General features: G+C 47.9%; 15 non-coding genes across 15 annotated transcripts; all 15 read right to left on the bottom strand.

Moving 5' to 3' along the window:
* Nucleotides 1–957: 957 nt before the first annotated feature.
* TRNAL-UAG (transfer RNA leucine (anticodon UAG)) lies at nucleotides 958–1039 on the bottom strand. The gene has a single exon. It is a non-coding gene; the product is annotated as a tRNA-Leu (tRNA).
* Nucleotides 1040–2183: 1144 nt separating this feature from the next.
* TRNAL-UAG (transfer RNA leucine (anticodon UAG)) lies at nucleotides 2184–2265 on the bottom strand. Its single transcript has one exon. It is a non-coding gene; the product is annotated as a tRNA-Leu (tRNA).
* A 1144-nt stretch (nucleotides 2266–3409) lies between these two features.
* On the bottom strand, nucleotides 3410–3491 carry TRNAL-UAG (transfer RNA leucine (anticodon UAG)). The gene has a single exon. It is a non-coding gene; the product is annotated as a tRNA-Leu (tRNA).
* Nucleotides 3492–4635: 1144 nt separating this feature from the next.
* TRNAL-UAG (transfer RNA leucine (anticodon UAG)) lies at nucleotides 4636–4717 on the bottom strand. The gene has a single exon. It is a non-coding gene; the product is annotated as a tRNA-Leu (tRNA).
* Nucleotides 4718–5861: 1144 nt separating this feature from the next.
* TRNAL-UAG (transfer RNA leucine (anticodon UAG)) lies at nucleotides 5862–5943 on the bottom strand. The gene has a single exon. It is a non-coding gene; the product is annotated as a tRNA-Leu (tRNA).
* A 1144-nt stretch (nucleotides 5944–7087) lies between these two features.
* On the bottom strand, nucleotides 7088–7169 carry TRNAL-UAG (transfer RNA leucine (anticodon UAG)). The gene has a single exon. It is a non-coding gene; the product is annotated as a tRNA-Leu (tRNA).
* A 1144-nt stretch (nucleotides 7170–8313) lies between these two features.
* TRNAL-UAG (transfer RNA leucine (anticodon UAG)) lies at nucleotides 8314–8395 on the bottom strand. Its single transcript has one exon. It is a non-coding gene; the product is annotated as a tRNA-Leu (tRNA).
* A 1144-nt stretch (nucleotides 8396–9539) lies between these two features.
* On the bottom strand, nucleotides 9540–9621 carry TRNAL-UAG (transfer RNA leucine (anticodon UAG)). Its single transcript has one exon. It is a non-coding gene; the product is annotated as a tRNA-Leu (tRNA).
* Nucleotides 9622–10765: 1144 nt separating this feature from the next.
* TRNAL-UAG (transfer RNA leucine (anticodon UAG)) lies at nucleotides 10766–10847 on the bottom strand. Its single transcript has one exon. It is a non-coding gene; the product is annotated as a tRNA-Leu (tRNA).
* Nucleotides 10848–11991: 1144 nt separating this feature from the next.
* TRNAL-UAG (transfer RNA leucine (anticodon UAG)) lies at nucleotides 11992–12073 on the bottom strand. The gene has a single exon. It is a non-coding gene; the product is annotated as a tRNA-Leu (tRNA).
* Nucleotides 12074–13217: 1144 nt separating this feature from the next.
* TRNAL-UAG (transfer RNA leucine (anticodon UAG)) lies at nucleotides 13218–13299 on the bottom strand. The gene has a single exon. It is a non-coding gene; the product is annotated as a tRNA-Leu (tRNA).
* Nucleotides 13300–14443: 1144 nt separating this feature from the next.
* Nucleotides 14444–14525, bottom strand: TRNAL-UAG (transfer RNA leucine (anticodon UAG)). The gene has a single exon. It is a non-coding gene; the product is annotated as a tRNA-Leu (tRNA).
* A 1144-nt stretch (nucleotides 14526–15669) lies between these two features.
* Nucleotides 15670–15751, bottom strand: TRNAL-UAG (transfer RNA leucine (anticodon UAG)). The gene has a single exon. It is a non-coding gene; the product is annotated as a tRNA-Leu (tRNA).
* Nucleotides 15752–16895: 1144 nt separating this feature from the next.
* Nucleotides 16896–16977, bottom strand: TRNAL-UAG (transfer RNA leucine (anticodon UAG)). The gene has a single exon. It is a non-coding gene; the product is annotated as a tRNA-Leu (tRNA).
* Nucleotides 16978–19341: 2364 nt separating this feature from the next.
* TRNAL-UAG (transfer RNA leucine (anticodon UAG)) lies at nucleotides 19342–19423 on the bottom strand. The gene has a single exon. It is a non-coding gene; the product is annotated as a tRNA-Leu (tRNA).
* Nucleotides 19424–19874: the final 451 nt, after the last annotated feature.

Below are 19874 nucleotides of genomic sequence, written 5' to 3'. Positions count from 1 at the left end.
CTCTGTTCAACAGCAGTCTGGTAGCCTAGTGGTCAATGTCAGCACCCCTCCATCCAGCAGTCTTGAGTTCAATTCCCGGTGAGGGAGGTCAGATCTTTTCTAGGTTTTTTTTGGTTCTAAAAATGTTTGGGAAGCGAAGGTTCAGGAACATTGCCGGTAGGGAGAGTAAGCTCTTTAAAGGCATGCAATGAGATGTGTTTTTCTTTATTTCTGCATATTTCTGTAGCTAGCTGCATTCTTTCAGTCAACATCCCGCCCCATTTAGTGCTCACGTTTTTAAAGAAGTCCACCATTAGCCCGCAGTGTAAGCCTACCCGGGGCCTCCGCCGATGGTCCATGGTGTGTGGGATCCTTACTGGACCAACCCCAGCCGTAACGCAAATCTTAGCTTTGTCTCATTCGACCCCTAACTCGACCCAAGGAGCTACTGCAAACTCTTAGCCTAACACTAGCCCTAAATGAAAGACGCCTATTGTCCTCACATGTGGGATTTTGTTCTCGCTGCTAGTGCATACGAAACTTGGTTCCGACGTGTCCAGGAGTGGGAGAATTACCAGGGACCTTGCAATCTCGTGCCTGGGGGTTTCTAAGCTGGGCATAGGAGCTCCACTGGATGGAGCCAAGTGTCTTGAACTGAGTTTTTGTGATGCAGCAGGAAAAGGCGCTGCAAAAAGGAGCAACTACCAAGGCAAAGAGATGTGCATTCATTAGGGCATCGTGTCGGCAGATTTGTGGCCCTGCCAAGCACGTGTTTATTGACAGGATCGTGAACGCATGTCCGTTTTCAGTGAACAGTGATTTATGCTTTACCCTTTTTTGGTGAAAACGCACACGAGTCAGATGTGTGCTTTCAGTCTGGGTGTTCAGAAAAGCAAGAATTCATAAACACATGCCATTCCCTGGCTCCCAATTGTCCTGTCTGTACACGTGGCATGAAGATAAAAAAGAAACAGCTATTGGCAGCGGTGGGATTCGAACCCACGCCTCCAAAGAGACTGGAGCCTAAATCCAGCGCCTTAGACCGCTCGGCCACGCTACCCTGCTGGTACTGAAACGAGAGCCTCTGAGACCTGTATTTTTTTAGGGATTGGCTGGTTTGGCCATTAATTCAAAATCAAAGCAAAGCATGAACTTGGATTGAATTCTAGCACTGGCTGTGCAAAGCCCGAACTGAACAATAAAGCACACTTGTCAGCCTGAAATTGAAATGTCACCTTTCGGGAGTGCTCTGTTCGACAGCAGTCTGGTAGCCTAGTGGTCAATGTCAGCACCCCTCCATCCAGCAGTCCTGAGTTCAATTCCCGGTGAGGGAGGTCAGATCTTTTCTAGGTTTTTTTTGGTTCTAAAAATGTTTGGGAAGCGAAGGTTCAGGAACATTGCCGGTAGGGAGAGTAAGCTCTTTAAAGGCATGCAATGAGATGTGTTTTTCTTTATTTCTGCATATTTCTGTAGCTAGCTGCATTCTTTCAGTCAACATCCCGCCCCATTTAGTGCTCACGTTTTTAAAGAAGTCCACCATTAGCCCGCAGTGTAAGCCTACCCGGGGCCTCCGCCGATGGTCCATGGTGTGTGGGATCCTTACTGGACCAACCCCAGCCGTAACGCAAATCTTAGCTTTGTCTCATTCGACCCCTAACTCGACCCAAGGAGCTACTGCAAACTCTTAGCCTAACACTAGCCCTAAATGAAAGACGCCTATTGTCCTCACATGTGGGATTTTGTTCTCGCTGCTAGTGCATACGAAACTTGGTTCCGACGTGTCCAGGAGTGGGAGAATTACCAGGGACCTTGCAATCTCGTGCCTGGGGGTTTCTAAGCTGGGCATAGGAGCTCCACTGGATGGAGCCAAGTGTCTTGAACTGAGTTTTTGTGATGCAGCAGGAAAAGGCTCTGCAAAAAGGAGCAACTACCAAGGCAAAGAGATGTGCATTCATTAGGGCATCGTGTCGGCAGATTTGTGGCCCTGCCAAGCACGTGTTTATTGACAGGATCGTGAACGCATGTCCGTTTTCAGTGAACAGTGATTTATGCTTTACCCTTTTTTGGTGAAAACGCACACGAGTCAGATGTGTGCTTTCAGTCTGGGTGTTCAGAAAAGCAAGAATTCATAAACACATGCCATTCCCTGGCTCCCAATTGTCCTGTCTGTACACGTGGCATGAAGATAAAAAAGAAACAGCTATTGGCAGCGGTGGGATTCGAACCCACGCCTCCAAAGAGACTGGAGCCTAAATCCAGCGCCTTAGACCGCTCGGCCACGCTACCCTGCTGGTACTGAAACGAGAGCCTCTGAGACCTGTATTTTTTTAGGGATTGGCTGGTTTGGCCATTAATTCAAAATCAAAGCAAAGCATGAACTTGGATTGAATTCTAGCACTGGCTGTGCAAAGCCCGAACTGAACAATAAAGCACACTTGTCAGCCTGAAATTGAAATGTCACCTTTCGGGAGTGCTCTGTTCAACAGCAGTCTGGTAGCCTAGTGGTCAATGTCAGCACCCCTCCATCCAGCAGTCTTGAGTTCAATTCCCGGTGAGGGAGGTCAGATCTTTTCTAGGTTTTTTTTGGTTCTAAAAATGTTTGGGAAGCGAAGGTTCAGGAACATTGCCGGTAGGGAGAGTAAGCTCTTTAAAGGCATGCAATGAGATGTGTTTTTCTTTATTTCTGCATATTTCTGTAGCTAGCTGCATTCTTTCAGTCAACATCCCGCCCCATTTAGTGCTCACGTTTTTAAAGAAGTCCACCATTAGCCCGCAGTGTAAGCCTACCCGGGGCCTCCGCCGATGGTCCATGGTGTGTGGGATCCTTACTGGACCAACCCCAGCCGTAACGCAAATCTTAGCTTTGTCTCATTCGACCCCTAACTCGACCCAAGGAGCTACTGCAAACTCTTAGCCTAACACTAGCCCTAAATGAAAGACGCCTATTGTCCTCACATGTGGGATTTTGTTCTCGCTGCTAGTGCATACGAAACTTGGTTCCGACGTGTCCAGGAGTGGGAGAATTACCAGGGACCTTGCAATCTCGTGCCTGGGGGTTTCTAAGCTGGGCATAGGAGCTCCACTGGATGGAGCCAAGTGTCTTGAACTGAGTTTTTGTGATGCAGCAGGAAAAGGCGCTGCAAAAAGGAGCAACTACCAAGGCAAAGAGATGTGCATTCATTAGGGCATCGTGTCGGCAGATTTGTGGCCCTGCCAAGCACGTGTTTATTGACAGGATCGTGAACGCATGTCCGTTTTCAGTGAACAGTGATTTATGCTTTACCCTTTTTTGGTGAAAACGCACACGAGTCAGATGTGTGCTTTCAGTCTGGGTGTTCAGAAAAGCAAGAATTCATAAACACATGCCATTCCCTGGCTCCCAATTGTCCTGTCTGTACACGTGGCATGAAGATAAAAAAGAAACAGCTATTGGCAGCGGTGGGATTCGAACCCACGCCTCCAAAGAGACTGGAGCCTAAATCCAGCGCCTTAGACCGCTCGGCCACGCTACCCTGCTGGTACTGAAACGAGAGCCTCTGAGACCTGTATTTTTTTAGGGATTGGCTGGTTTGGCCATTAATTCAAAATCAAAGCAAAGCATGAACTTGGATTGAATTCTAGCACTGGCTGTGCAAAGCCCGAACTGAACAATAAAGCACACTTGTCAGCCTGAAATTGAAATGTCACCTTTCGGGAGTGCTCTGTTCGACAGCAGTCTGGTAGCCTAGTGGTCAATGTCAGCACCCCTCCATCCAGCAGTCCTGAGTTCAATTCCCGGTGAGGGAGGTCAGATCTTTTCTAGGTTTTTTTTGGTTCTAAAAATGTTTGGGAAGCGAAGGTTCAGGAACATTGCCGGTAGGGAGAGTAAGCTCTTTAAAGGCATGCAATGAGATGTGTTTTTCTTTATTTCTGCATATTTCTGTAGCTAGCTGCATTCTTTCAGTCAACATCCCGCCCCATTTAGTGCTCACGTTTTTAAAGAAGTCCACCATTAGCCCGCAGTGTAAGCCTACCCGGGGCCTCCGCCGATGGTCCATGGTGTGTGGGATCCTTACTGGACCAACCCCAGCCGTAACGCAAATCTTAGCTTTGTCTCATTCGACCCCTAACTCGACCCAAGGAGCTACTGCAAACTCTTAGCCTAACACTAGCCCTAAATGAAAGACGCCTATTGTCCTCACATGTGGGATTTTGTTCTCGCTGCTAGTGCATACGAAACTTGGTTCCGACGTGTCCAGGAGTGGGAGAATTACCAGGGACCTTGCAATCTCGTGCCTGGGGGTTTCTAAGCTGGGCATAGGAGCTCCACTGGATGGAGCCAAGTGTCTTGAACTGAGTTTTTGTGATGCAGCAGGAAAAGGCTCTGCAAAAAGGAGCAACTACCAAGGCAAAGAGATGTGCATTCATTAGGGCATCGTGTCGGCAGATTTGTGGCCCTGCCAAGCACGTGTTTATTGACAGGATCGTGAACGCATGTCCGTTTTCAGTGAACAGTGATTTATGCTTTACCCTTTTTTGGTGAAAACGCACACGAGTCAGATGTGTGCTTTCAGTCTGGGTGTTCAGAAAAGCAAGAATTCATAAACACATGCCATTCCCTGGCTCCCAATTGTCCTGTCTGTACACGTGGCATGAAGATAAAAAAGAAACAGCTATTGGCAGCGGTGGGATTCGAACCCACGCCTCCAAAGAGACTGGAGCCTAAATCCAGCGCCTTAGACCGCTCGGCCACGCTACCCTGCTGGTACTGAAACGAGAGCCTCTGAGACCTGTATTTTTTTAGGGATTGGCTGGTTTGGCCATTAATTCAAAATCAAAGCAAAGCATGAACTTGGATTGAATTCTAGCACTGGCTGTGCAAAGCCCGAACTGAACAATAAAGCACACTTGTCAGCCTGAAATTGAAATGTCACCTTTCGGGAGTGCTCTGTTCAACAGCAGTCTGGTAGCCTAGTGGTCAATGTCAGCACCCCTCCATCCAGCAGTCTTGAGTTCAATTCCCGGTGAGGGAGGTCAGATCTTTTCTAGGTTTTTTTTGGTTCTAAAAATGTTTGGGAAGCGAAGGTTCAGGAACATTGCCGGTAGGGAGAGTAAGCTCTTTAAAGGCATGCAATGAGATGTGTTTTTCTTTATTTCTGCATATTTCTGTAGCTAGCTGCATTCTTTCAGTCAACATCCCGCCCCATTTAGTGCTCACGTTTTTAAAGAAGTCCACCATTAGCCCGCAGTGTAAGCCTACCCGGGGCCTCCGCCGATGGTCCATGGTGTGTGGGATCCTTACTGGACCAACCCCAGCCGTAACGCAAATCTTAGCTTTGTCTCATTCGACCCCTAACTCGACCCAAGGAGCTACTGCAAACTCTTAGCCTAACACTAGCCCTAAATGAAAGACGCCTATTGTCCTCACATGTGGGATTTTGTTCTCGCTGCTAGTGCATACGAAACTTGGTTCCGACGTGTCCAGGAGTGGGAGAATTACCAGGGACCTTGCAATCTCGTGCCTGGGGGTTTCTAAGCTGGGCATAGGAGCTCCACTGGATGGAGCCAAGTGTCTTGAACTGAGTTTTTGTGATGCAGCAGGAAAAGGCGCTGCAAAAAGGAGCAACTACCAAGGCAAAGAGATGTGCATTCATTAGGGCATCGTGTCGGCAGATTTGTGGCCCTGCCAAGCACGTGTTTATTGACAGGATCGTGAACGCATGTCCGTTTTCAGTGAACAGTGATTTATGCTTTACCCTTTTTTGGTGAAAACGCACACGAGTCAGATGTGTGCTTTCAGTCTGGGTGTTCAGAAAAGCAAGAATTCATAAACACATGCCATTCCCTGGCTCCCAATTGTCCTGTCTGTACACGTGGCATGAAGATAAAAAAGAAACAGCTATTGGCAGCGGTGGGATTCGAACCCACGCCTCCAAAGAGACTGGAGCCTAAATCCAGCGCCTTAGACCGCTCGGCCACGCTACCCTGCTGGTACTGAAACGAGAGCCTCTGAGACCTGTATTTTTTTAGGGATTGGCTGGTTTGGCCATTAATTCAAAATCAAAGCAAAGCATGAACTTGGATTGAATTCTAGCACTGGCTGTGCAAAGCCCGAACTGAACAATAAAGCACACTTGTCAGCCTGAAATTGAAATGTCACCTTTCGGGAGTGCTCTGTTCAACAGCAGTCTGGTAGCCTAGTGGTCAATGTCAGCACCCCTCCATCCAGCAGTCTTGAGTTCAATTCCCGGTGAGGGAGGTCAGATCTTTTCTAGGTTTTTTTTGGTTCTAAAAATGTTTGGGAAGCGAAGGTTCAGGAACATTGCCGGTAGGGAGAGTAAGCTCTTTAAAGGCATGCAATGAGATGTGTTTTTCTTTATTTCTGCATATTTCTGTAGCTAGCTGCATTCTTTCAGTCAACATCCCGCCCCATTTAGTGCTCACGTTTTTAAAGAAGTCCACCATTAGCCCGCAGTGTAAGCCTACCCGGGGCCTCCGCCGATGGTCCATGGTGTGTGGGATCCTTACTGGACCAACCCCAGCCGTAACGCAAATCTTAGCTTTGTCTCATTCGACCCCTAACTCGACCCAAGGAGCTACTGCAAACTCTTAGCCTAACACTAGCCCTAAATGAAAGACGCCTATTGTCCTCACATGTGGGATTTTGTTCTCGCTGCTAGTGCATACGAAACTTGGTTCCGACGTGTCCAGGAGTGGGAGAATTACCAGGGACCTTGCAATCTCGTGCCTGGGGGTTTCTAAGCTGGGCATAGGAGCTCCACTGGATGGAGCCAAGTGTCTTGAACTGAGTTTTTGTGATGCAGCAGGAAAAGGCGCTGCAAAAAGGAGCAACTACCAAGGCAAAGAGATGTGCATTCATTAGGGCATCGTGTCGGCAGATTTGTGGCCCTGCCAAGCACGTGTTTATTGACAGGATCGTGAACGCATGTCCGTTTTCAGTGAACAGTGATTTATGCTTTACCCTTTTTTGGTGAAAACGCACACGAGTCAGATGTGTGCTTTCAGTCTGGGTGTTCAGAAAAGCAAGAATTCATAAACACATGCCATTCCCTGGCTCCCAATTGTCCTGTCTGTACACGTGGCATGAAGATAAAAAAGAAACAGCTATTGGCAGCGGTGGGATTCGAACCCACGCCTCCAAAGAGACTGGAGCCTAAATCCAGCGCCTTAGACCGCTCGGCCACGCTACCCTGCTGGTACTGAAACGAGAGCCTCTGAGACCTGTATTTTTTTAGGGATTGGCTGGTTTGGCCATTAATTCAAAATCAAAGCAAAGCATGAACTTGGATTGAATTCTAGCACTGGCTGTGCAAAGCCCGAACTGAACAATAAAGCACACTTGTCAGCCTGAAATTGAAATGTCACCTTTCGGGAGTGCTCTGTTCGACAGCAGTCTGGTAGCCTAGTGGTCAATGTCAGCACCCCTCCATCCAGCAGTCTTGAGTTCAATTCCCGGTGAGGGAGGTCAGATCTTTTCTAGGTTTTTTTTGGTTCTAAAAATGTTTGGGAAGCGAAGGTTCAGGAACATTGCCGGTAGGGAGAGTAAGCTCTTTAAAGGCATGCAATGAGATGTGTTTTTCTTTATTTCTGCATATTTCTGTAGCTAGCTGCATTCTTTCAGTCAACATCCCGCCCCATTTAGTGCTCACGTTTTTAAAGAAGTCCACCATTAGCCCGCAGTGTAAGCCTACCCGGGGCCTCCGCCGATGGTCCATGGTGTGTGGGATCCTTACTGGACCAACCCCAGCCGTAACGCAAATCTTAGCTTTGTCTCATTCGACCCCTAACTCGACCCAAGGAGCTACTGCAAACTCTTAGCCTAACACTAGCCCTAAATGAAAGACGCCTATTGTCCTCACATGTGGGATTTTGTTCTCGCTGCTAGTGCATACGAAACTTGGTTCCGACGTGTCCAGGAGTGGGAGAATTACCAGGGACCTTGCAATCTCGTGCCTGGGGGTTTCTAAGCTGGGCATAGGAGCTCCACTGGATGGAGCCAAGTGTCTTGAACTGAGTTTTTGTGATGCAGCAGGAAAAGGCGCTGCAAAAAGGAGCAACTACCAAGGCAAAGAGATGTGCATTCATTAGGGCATCGTGTCGGCAGATTTGTGGCCCTGCCAAGCACGTGTTTATTGACAGGATCGTGAACGCATGTCCGTTTTCAGTGAACAGTGATTTATGCTTTACCCTTTTTTGGTGAAAACGCACACGAGTCAGATGTGTGCTTTCAGTCTGGGTGTTCAGAAAAGCAAGAATTCATAAACACATGCCATTCCCTGGCTCCCAATTGTCCTGTCTGTACACGTGGCATGAAGATAAAAAAGAAACAGCTATTGGCAGCGGTGGGATTCGAACCCACGCCTCCAAAGAGACTGGAGCCTAAATCCAGCGCCTTAGACCGCTCGGCCACGCTACCCTGCTGGTACTGAAACGAGAGCCTCTGAGACCTGTATTTTTTTAGGGATTGGCTGGTTTGGCCATTAATTCAAAATCAAAGCAAAGCATGAACTTGGATTGAATTCTAGCACTGGCTGTGCAAAGCCCGAACTGAACAATAAAGCACACTTGTCAGCCTGAAATTGAAATGTCACCTTTCGGGAGTGCTCTGTTCGACAGCAGTCTGGTAGCCTAGTGGTCAATGTCAGCACCCCTCCATCCAGCAGTCCTGAGTTCAATTCCCGGTGAGGGAGGTCAGATCTTTTCTAGGTTTTTTTTGGTTCTAAAAATGTTTGGGAAGCGAAGGTTCAGGAACATTGCCGGTAGGGAGAGTAAGCTCTTTAAAGGCATGCAATGAGATGTGTTTTTCTTTATTTCTGCATATTTCTGTAGCTAGCTGCATTCTTTCAGTCAACATCCCGCCCCATTTAGTGCTCACGTTTTTAAAGAAGTCCACCATTAGCCCGCAGTGTAAGCCTACCCGGGGCCTCCGCCGATGGTCCATGGTGTGTGGGATCCTTACTGGACCAACCCCAGCCGTAACGCAAATCTTAGCTTTGTCTCATTCGACCCCTAACTCGACCCAAGGAGCTACTGCAAACTCTTAGCCTAACACTAGCCCTAAATGAAAGACGCCTATTGTCCTCACATGTGGGATTTTGTTCTCGCTGCTAGTGCATACGAAACTTGGTTCCGACGTGTCCAGGAGTGGGAGAATTACCAGGGACCTTGCAATCTCGTGCCTGGGGGTTTCTAAGCTGGGCATAGGAGCTCCACTGGATGGAGCCAAGTGTCTTGAACTGAGTTTTTGTGATGCAGCAGGAAAAGGCGCTGCAAAAAGGAGCAACTACCAAGGCAAAGAGATGTGCATTCATTAGGGCATCGTGTCGGCAGATTTGTGGCCCTGCCAAGCACGTGTTTATTGACAGGATCGTGAACGCATGTCCGTTTTCAGTGAACAGTGATTTATGCTTTACCCTTTTTTGGTGAAAACGCACACGAGTCAGATGTGTGCTTTCAGTCTGGGTGTTCAGAAAAGCAAGAATTCATAAACACATGCCATTCCCTGGCTCCCAATTGTCCTGTCTGTACACGTGGCATGAAGATAAAAAAGAAACAGCTATTGGCAGCGGTGGGATTCGAACCCACGCCTCCAAAGAGACTGGAGCCTAAATCCAGCGCCTTAGACCGCTCGGCCACGCTACCCTGCTGGTACTGAAACGAGAGCCTCTGAGACCTGTATTTTTTTAGGGATTGGCTGGTTTGGCCATTAATTCAAAATCAAAGCAAAGCATGAACTTGGATTGAATTCTAGCACTGGCTGTGCAAAGCCCGAACTGAACAATAAAGCACACTTGTCAGCCTGAAATTGAAATGTCACCTTTCGGGAGTGCTCTGTTCAACAGCAGTCTGGTAGCCTAGTGGTCAATGTCAGCACCCCTCCATCCAGCAGTCTTGAGTTCAATTCCCGGTGAGGGAGGTCAGATCTTTTCTAGGTTTTTTTTGGTTCTAAAAATGTTTGGGAAGCGAAGGTTCAGGAACATTGCCGGTAGGGAGAGTAAGCTCTTTAAAGGCATGCAATGAGATGTGTTTTTCTTTATTTCTGCATATTTCTGTAGCTAGCTGCATTCTTTCAGTCAACATCCCGCCCCATTTAGTGCTCACGTTTTTAAAGAAGTCCACCATTAGCCCGCAGTGTAAGCCTACCCGGGGCCTCCGCCGATGGTCCATGGTGTGTGGGATCCTTACTGGACCAACCCCAGCCGTAACGCAAATCTTAGCTTTGTCTCATTCGACCCCTAACTCGACCCAAGGAGCTACTGCAAACTCTTAGCCTAACACTAGCCCTAAATGAAAGACGCCTATTGTCCTCACATGTGGGATTTTGTTCTCGCTGCTAGTGCATACGAAACTTGGTTCCGACGTGTCCAGGAGTGGGAGAATTACCAGGGACCTTGCAATCTCGTGCCTGGGGGTTTCTAAGCTGGGCATAGGAGCTCCACTGGATGGAGCCAAGTGTCTTGAACTGAGTTTTTGTGATGCAGCAGGAAAAGGCTCTGCAAAAAGGAGCAACTACCAAGGCAAAGAGATGTGCATTCATTAGGGCATCGTGTCGGCAGATTTGTGGCCCTGCCCTGAACGTGTTTATTGACAGGATCGTGAACGCATGTCCGTTTTCAGTGAACAGTGATTTATGCTTTACCCTTTTTTGGTGAAAACGCACACGAGTCAGATGTGTGCTTTCAGTCTGGGTGTTCAGAAAAGCAAGAATTCATAAACACATGCCATTCCCTGGCTCCCAATTGTCCTGTCTGTACACGTGGCATGAAGATAAAAAAGAAACAGCTATTGGCAGCGGTGGGATTCGAACCCACGCCTCCAAAGAGACTGGAGCCTAAATCCAGCGCCTTAGACCGCTCGGCCACGCTACCCTGCTGGTACTGAAACGAGAGCCTCTGAGACCTGTATTTTTTTAGGGATTGGCTGGTTTGGCCATTAATTCAAAATCAAAGCAAAGCATGAACTTGGATTGAATTCTAGCACTGGCTGTGCAAAGCCCGAACTGAACAATAAAGCACACTTGTCAGCCTGAAATTGAAATGTCACCTTTCGGGAGTGCTCTGTTCAACAGCAGTCTGGTAGCCTAGTGGTCAATGTCAGCACCCCTCCATCCAGCAGTCTTGAGTTCAATTCCCGGTGAGGGAGGTCAGATCTTTTCTAGGTTTTTTTTGGTTCTAAAAATGTTTGGGAAGCGAAGGTTCAGGAACATTGCCGGTAGGGAGAGTAAGCTCTTTAAAGGCATGCAATGAGATGTGTTTTTCTTTATTTCTGCATATTTCTGTAGCTAGCTGCATTCTTTCAGTCAACATCCCGCCCCATTTAGTGCTCACGTTTTTAAAGAAGTCCACCATTAGCCCGCAGTGTAAGCCTACCCGGGGCCTCCGCCGATGGTCCATGGTGTGTGGGATCCTTACTGGACCAACCCCAGCCGTAACGCAAATCTTAGCTTTGTCTCATTCGACCCCTAACTCGACCCAAGGAGCTACTGCAAACTCTTAGCCTAACACTAGCCCTAAATGAAAGACGCCTATTGTCCTCACATGTGGGATTTTGTTCTCGCTGCTAGTGCATACGAAACTTGGTTCCGACGTGTCCAGGAGTGGGAGAATTACCAGGGACCTTGCAATCTCGTGCCTGGGGGTTTCTAAGCTGGGCATAGGAGCTCCACTGGATGGAGCCAAGTGTCTTGAACTGAGTTTTTGTGATGCAGCAGGAAAAGGCGCTGCAAAAAGGAGCAACTACCAAGGCAAAGAGATGTGCATTCATTAGGGCATCGTGTCGGCAGATTTGTGGCCCTGCCAAGCACGTGTTTATTGACAGGATCGTGAACGCATGTCCGTTTTCAGTGAACAGTGATTTATGCTTTACCCTTTTTTGGTGAAAACGCACACGAGTCAGATGTGTGCTTTCAGTCTGGGTGTTCAGAAAAGCAAGAATTCATAAACACATGCCATTCCCTGGCTCCCAATTGTCCTGTCTGTACACGTGGCATGAAGATAAAAAAGAAACAGCTATTGGCAGCGGTGGGATTCGAACCCACGCCTCCAAAGAGACTGGAGCCTAAATCCAGCGCCTTAGACCGCTCGGCCACGCTACCCTGCTGGTACTGAAACGAGAGCCTCTGAGACCTGTATTTTTTTAGGGATTGGCTGGTTTGGCCATTAATTCAAAATCAAAGCAAAGCATGAACTTGGATTGAATTCTAGCACTGGCTGTGCAAAGCCCGAACTGAACAATAAAGCACACTTGTCAGCCTGAAATTGAAATGTCACCTTTCGGGAGTGCTCTGTTCAACAGCAGTCTGGTAGCCTAGTGGTCAATGTCAGCACCCATCCATCCAGCAGTCTTGAGTTCAATTCCCGGTGAGGGAGGTCAGATCTTTTCTAGGTTTTTTTTGGTTCTAAAAATGTTTGGGAAGCGAAGGTTCAGGAACATTGCCGGTAGGGAGAGTAAGCTCTTTAAAGGCATGCAATGAGATGTGTTTTTCTTTATTTCTGCATATTTCTGTAGCTAGCTGCATTCTTTCAGTCAACATCCCGCCCCATTTAGTGCTCACGTTTTTAAAGAAGTCCACCATTAGCCCGCAGTGTAAGCCTACCCGGGGCCTCCGCCGATGGTCCATGGTGTGTGGGATCCTTACTGGACCAACCCCAGCCGTAACGCAAATCTTAGCTTTGTCTCATTCGACCCCTAACTCGACCCAAGGAGCTACTGCAAACTCTTAGCCTAACACTAGCCCTAAATGAAAGACGCCTATTGTCCTCACATGTGGGATTTTGTTCTCGCTGCTAGTGCATACGAAACTTGGTTCCGACGTGTCCAGGAGTGGGAGAATTACCAGGGACCTTGCAATCTCGTGCCTGGGGGTTTCTAAGCTGGGCATAGGAGCTCCACTGGATGGAGCCAAGTGTCTTGAACTGAGTTTTTGTGATGCAGCAGGAAAAGGCGCTGCAAAAAGGAGCAACTACCAAGGCAAAGAGATGTGCATTCATTAGGGCATCGTGTCGGCAGATTTGTGGCCCTGCCAAGCACGTGTTTATTGACAGGATCGTGAACGCATGTCCGTTTTCAGTGAACAGTGATTTATGCTTTACCCTTTTTTGGTGAAAACGCACACGAGTCAGATGTGTGCTTTCAGTCTGGGTGTTCAGAAAAGCAAGAATTCATAAACACATGCCATTCCCTGGCTCCCAATTGTCCTGTCTGTACACGTGGCATGAAGATAAAAAAGAAACAGCTATTGGCAGCGGTGGGATTCGAACCCACGCCTCCAAAGAGACTGGAGCCTAAATCCAGCGCCTTAGACCGCTCGGCCACGCTACCCTGCTGGTACTGAAACGAGAGCCTCTGAGACCTGTATTTTTTTAGGGATTGGCTGGTTTGGCCATTAATTCAAAATCAAAGCAAAGCATGAACTTGGATTGAATTCTAGCACTGGCTGTGCAAAGCCCGAACTGAACAATAAAGCACACTTGTCAGCCTGAAATTGAAATGTCACCTTTCGGGAGTGCTCTGTTCAACAGCAGTCTGGTAGCCTAGTGGTCAATGTCAGCACCCCTCCATCCAGCAGTCTTGAGTTCAATTCCCGGTGAGGGAGGTCAGATCTTTTCTAGGTTTTTTTTGGTTCTAAAAATGTTTGGGAAGCGAAGGTTCAGGAACATTGCCGGTAGGGAGAGTAAGCTCTTTAAAGGCATGCAATGAGATGTGTTTTTCTTTATTTCTGCATATTTCTGTAGCTAGCTGCATTCTTTCAGTCAACATCCCGCCCCATTTAGTGCTCACGTTTTTAAAGAAGTCCACCATTAGCCCGCAGTGTAAGCCTACCCGGGGCCTCCGCCGATGGTCCATGGTGTGTGGGATCCTTACTGGACCAACCCCAGCCGTAACGCAAATCTTAGCTTTGTCTCATTCGACCCCTAACTCGACCCAAGGAGCTACTGCAAACTCTTAGCCTAACACTAGCCCTAAATGAAAGACGCCTATTGTCCTCACATGTGGGATTTTGTTCTCGCTGCTAGTGCATACGAAACTTGGTTCCGACGTGTCCAGGAGTGGGAGAATTACCAGGGACCTTGCAATCTCGTGCCTGGGGGTTTCTAAGCTGGGCATAGGAGCTCCACTGGATGGAGCCAAGTGTCTTGAACTGAGTTTTTGTGATGCAGCAGGAAAAGGCGCTGCAAAAAGGAGCAACTACCAAGGCAAAGAGATGTGCATTCATTAGGGCATCGTGTCGGCAGATTTGTGGCCCTGCCAAGCACGTGTTTATTGACAGGATCGTGAACGCATGTCCGTTTTCAGTGAACAGTGATTTATGCTTTACCCTTTTTTGGTGAAAACGCACACGAGTCAGATGTGTGCTTTCAGTCTGGGTGTTCAGAAAAGCAAGAATTCATAAACACATGCCATTCCCTGGCTCCCAATTGTCCTGTCTGTACACGTGGCATGAAGATAAAAAAGAAACAGCTATTGGCAGCGGTGGGATTCGAACCCACGCCTCCAAAGAGACTGGAGCCTAAATCCAGCGCCTTAGACCGCTCGGCCACGCTACCCTGCTGGTACTGAAACGAGAGCCTCTGAGACCTGTATTTTTTTAGGGATTGGCTGGTTTGGCCATTAATTCAAAATCAAAGCAAAGCATGAACTTGGATTGAATTCTAGCACTGGCTGTGCAAAGCCCGAACTGAACAATAAAGCACACTTGTCAGCCTGAAATTGAAATGTCACCTTTCGGGAGTGCTCTGTTCAACAGCAGTCTGGTAGCCTAGTGGTCAATGTCAGCACCCCTCCATCCAGCAGTCTTGAGTTCAATTCCCGGTGAGGGAGGTCAGATCTTTTCTAGGTTTTTTTTGGTTCTAAAAATGTTTGGGAAGCGAAGGTTCAGGAACATTGCCGGTAGGGAGAGTAAGCTCTTTAAAGGCATGCAATGAGATGTGTTTTTCTTTATTTCTGCATATTTCTGTAGCTAGCTGCATTCTTTCAGTCAACATCCCGCCCCATTTAGTGCTCACGTTTTTAAAGAAGTCCACCATTAGCCCGCAGTGTAAGCCTACCCGGGGCCTCCGCCGATGGTCCATGGTGTGTGGGATCCTTACTGGACCAACCCCAGCCGTAACGCAAATCTTAGCTTTGTCTCATTCGACCCCTAACTCGACCCAAGGAGCTACTGCAAACTCTTAGCCTAACACTAGCCCTAAATGAAAGACGCCTATTGTCCTCACATGTGGGATTTTGTTCTCGCTGCTAGTGCATACGAAACTTGGTTCCGACGTGTCCAGGAGTGGGAGAATTACCAGGGACCTTGCAATCTCGTGCCTGGGGGTTTCTAAGCTGGGCATAGGAGCTCCACTGGATGGAGCCAAGTGTCTTGAACTGAGTTTTTGTGATGCAGCAGGAAAAGGCGCTGCAAAAAGGAGCAACTACCAAGGCAAAGAGATGTGCATTCATTAGGGCATCGTGTCGGCAGATTTGTGGCCCTGCCAAGCACGTGTTTATTGACAGGATCGTGAACGCATGTCCGTTTTCAGTGAACAGTGATTTATGCTTTACCCTTTTTTGGTGAAAACGCACACGAGTCAGATGTGTGCTTTCAGTCTGGGTGTTCAGAAAAGCAAGAATTCATAAACACATGCCATTCCCTGGCTCCCAATTGTCCTGTCTGTACACGTGGCATGAAGATAAAAAAGAAACAGCTATTGGCAGCGGTGGGATTCGAACCCACGCCTCCAAAGAGACTGGAGCCTAAATCCAGCGCCTTAGACCGCTCGGCCACGCTACCCTGCTGGTACTGAAACGAGAGCCTCTGAGACCTGTATTTTTTTAGGGATTGGCTGGTTTGGCCATTAATTCAAAATCAAAGCAAAGCATGAACTTGGATTGAATTCTAGCACTGGCTGTGCAAAGCCCGAACTGAACAATAAAGCACACTTGTCAGCCTGAAATTGAAATGTCACCTTTCGGGAGTGCTCTGTTCAACAGCAGTCTGGTAGCCTAGTGGTCAATGTCAGCACCCCTCCATCCAGCAGTCTTGAGTTCAATTCCCGGTGAGGGAGGTCAGATCTTTTCTAGGTTTTTTTTGGTTCTAAAAATGTTTGGGAAGCGAAGGTTCAGGAACATTGCCGGTAGGGAGAGTAAGCTCTTTAAAGGCATGCAATGAGATGTGTTTTTCTTTATTTCTGCATATTTCTGTAGCTAGCTGCATTCTTTCAGTCAACATCCCGCCCCATTTAGTGCTCACGTTTTTAAAGAAGTCCACCATTAGCCCGCAGTGTAAGCCTACCCGGGGCCTCCGCCGATGGTCCATGGTGTGTGGGATCCTTACTGGACCAACCCCAGCCGTAACGCAAATCTTAGCTTTGTCTCATTCGACCCCTAACTCGACCCAAGGAGCTACTGCAAACTCTTAGCCTAACACTAGCCCTAAATGAAAGACGCCTATTGTCCTCACATGTGGGATTTTGTTCTCGCTGCTAGTGCATACGAAACTTGGTTCCGACGTGTCCAGGAGTGGGAGAATTACCAGGGACCTTGCAATCTCGTGCCTGGGGGTTTCTAAGCTGGGCATAGGAGCTCCACTGGATGGAGCCAAGTGTCTTGAACTGAGTTTTTGTGATGCAGCAGGAAAAGGCGCTGCAAAAAGGAGCAACTACCAAGGCAAAGAGATGTGCATTCATTAGGGCATCGTGTCGGCAGATTTGTGGCCCTGCCAAGCACGTGTTTATTGACAGGATCGTGAACGCATGTCCGTTTTCAGTGAACAGTGATTTATGCTTTACCCTTTTTTGGTGAAAACGCACACGAGTCAGATGTGTGCTTTCAGTCTGGGTGTTCAGAAAAGCAAGAATTCATAAACACATGCCATTCCCTGGCTCCCAATTGTCCTGTCTGTACACGTGGCATGAAGATAAAAAAGAAACAGCTATTGGCAGCGGTGGGATTCGAACCCACGCCTCCAAAGAGACTGGAGCCTAAATCCAGCGCCTTAGACCGCTCGGCCACGCTACCCTGCTGGTACTGAAACGAGAGCCTCTGAGACCTGTATTTTTTTAGGGATTGGCTGGTTTGGCCATTAATTCAAAATCAAAGCAAAGCATGAACTTGGATTGAATTCTAGCACTGGCTGTGCAAAGCCCGAACTGAACAATAAAGCACACTTGTCAGCCTGAAATTGAAATGTCACCTTTCGGGAGTGCTCTGTTCAACAGCAGTCTGGTAGCCTAGTGGTCAATGTCAGCACCCCTCCATCCAGCAGTCTTGAGTTCAATTCCCGGTGAGGGAGGTCAGATCTTTTCTAGGTTTTTTTTGGTTCTAAAAATGTTTGGGAAGCGAAGGTTCAGGAACATTGCCGGTAGGGAGAGTAAGCTCTTTAAAGGCATGCAATGAGATGTGTTTTTCTTTATTTCTGCATATTTCTGTAGCTAGCTGCATTCTTTCAGTCAACATCCCGCCCCATTTAGTGCTCACGTTTTTAAAGAAGTCCACCATTAGCCCGCAGTGTAAGCCTACCCGGGGCCTCCGCCGATGGTCCATGGTGTGTGGGATCCTTACTGGACCAACCCCAGCCGTAACGCAAATCTTAGCTTTGTCTCATTCGACCCCTAACTCGACCCAAGGAGCTACTGCAAACTCTTAGCCTAACACTAGCCCTAAATGAAAGACGCCTATTGTCCTCACATGTGGGATTTTGTTCTCGCTGCTAGTGCATACGAAACTTGGTTCCGACGTGTCCAGGAGTGGGAGAATTACCAGGGACCTTGCAATCTCGTGCCTGGGGGTTTCTAAGCTGGGCATAGGAGCTCCACTGGATGGAGCCAAGTGTCTTGAACTGAGTTTTTGTGATGCAGCAGGAAAAGGCGCTGCAAAAAGGAGCAACTACCAAGGCAAAGAGATGTGCATTCATTAGGGCATCGTGTCGGCAGATTTGTGGCCCTGCCAAGCACGTGTTTATTGACAGGATCGTGAACGCATGTCCGTTTTCAGTGAACAGTGATTTATGCTTTACCCTTTTTTGGTGAAAACGCACACGAGTCAGATGTGTGCTTTCAGTCTGGGTGTTCAGAAAAGCAAGAATTCATAAACACATGCCATTCCCTGGCTCCCAATTGTCCTGTCTGTACACGTGGCATGAAGATAAAAAAGAAACAGCTATTGGCAGGATTCGAACCCACGCCTCCAAAGAGACTGGAGCCTAAATCCAGCGCCTTAGACCGCTCGGCCACGCTACCCTGCTGCTACTGAAACGAGAGCCTCTGAGACCTGTATTTTTTTAGGGATTGGCTGGTTTGGCCATTAATTCAAAATCAAAGCAAAGCATGAACTTGGATTGAATTCTAGCACTGGCTGTGCAAAGCCCGAACTGAACAATAAAGCACACTTGTCAGCCTGAAATTGAAATGTCACCTTTCGGGAGTGCTCTGTTCAACAGCAGTCTGGTAGCCTAGTGGTCAATGTCAGCACCCCTCCATCCAGCAGTCTTGAGTTCAATTCCCGGTGAGGGAGGTCAGATCTTTTCTAGGTTTTTTTTGGTTCTAAAAATGTTTGGGAAGCGAAGGTTCAGGAACATTGCCGGTAGGGAGAGTAAGCTCTTTAAAGGCATGCAATGAGATGTGTTTTTCTTTATTTCTGCATATTTCTGTAGCTAGCTGCATTCTTTCAGTCAACATCCCGCCCCATTTAGTGCTCACGTTTTTAAAGAAGTCCACCATTAGCCCGCAGTGTAAGCCTACGCGGGGCCTCCGCCGATGGTCCATGGTGTGTGGGATCCTTACTGGACCAACCCCAGCCGTAACGCAAATCTTAGCTTTGTCTCATTCGACCCCTAACTCGACCCAAGGAGCTACTGCAAACTCTTAGCCTAACACTAGCCCTAAATGAAAGACGCCTATTGTCCTCACATGTGGGATTTTGTTCTCGCTGCTAGTGCATACGAAACTTGGTTCCGACGTGTCCAGGAGTGGGAGAATTACCAGGGACCTTGCAATCTCGTGCCTGGGGGTTTCTAAGCTGGGCATAGGAGCTCCACTGGATGGAGCCAAGTGTCTTGAACTGAGTTTTTGTGATGCAGCAGGAAAAGGCGCTGCAAAAAGGAGCAACTACCAAGGCAAAGAGATGTGCATTCATTAGGGCATCGTGTCGGCAGATTTGTGGCCCTGCCAAGCACGTGTTTATTGACAGGATCGTGAACGCATGTCCGTTTTCAGTGAACAGTGATTTATGCTTTACCCTTTTTTGGTGAAAACGCACACGAGTCAGATGTGTGCTTTCAGTCTGGGTGTTCAGAAAAGCAAGAATTCATAAACACATGCCATTCCCTGGCTCCCAATTGTCCTGTCTGTACACGTGGCATGAAGATAAAAAAGAAACAGCTATTGGCAGCGGTGGGATTCGAACCCACGCCTCCAAAGAGACTGGAGCCTAAATCCAGCACCTTAGACCGCTCGGCCACGCTACCCTGCTGGTACTGAAACGAGAGCCTCTGAGACCTGTATTTTTTTAGGGATTGGCTGGTTTGGCCATTAATTCAAAATCAAAGCAAAGCATGAACTTGGATTGAATTCTAGCACTGGCTGTGCAAAGCCCGAACTGAACAATAAAGCACACTTGTCAGCCTGAAATTGAAATGTCACCTTTCGGGAGTGCTCTGTTCAACAGCAGTCTGGTAGCCTAGTGGTCAATGTCAGCACCCCTCCATCCAGCAGTCTTGAGTTCAATTCCCGGTGAGGGAGGTCAGATCTTTTCTAGGTTTTTTTTGGTTCTAAAAATGTTTGGGAAGCGAAGGTTCAGGAACATTGCCGGTAGGGAGAGTAAGCTCTTTAAAGGCATGCAATGAGATGTGTTTTTCTTTATTTCTGCATATTTCTGTAGCTAGCTGCATTCTTTCAGTCAACATCCCGCCCCATTTA

Source organism: Ambystoma mexicanum, chromosome 1p (genome assembly GCF_040938575.1).
Source record: "Ambystoma mexicanum isolate Mex_15411 chromosome 1p, UKY_AmexF1_1, whole genome shotgun sequence".
Taxonomy (NCBI): Eukaryota; Metazoa; Chordata; class Amphibia; order Caudata; family Ambystomatidae; genus Ambystoma; species Ambystoma mexicanum.
The sequence above is the reverse complement of the archived record's forward strand: the minus strand, read 5'-3'. Positions and strand labels throughout refer to the sequence as shown.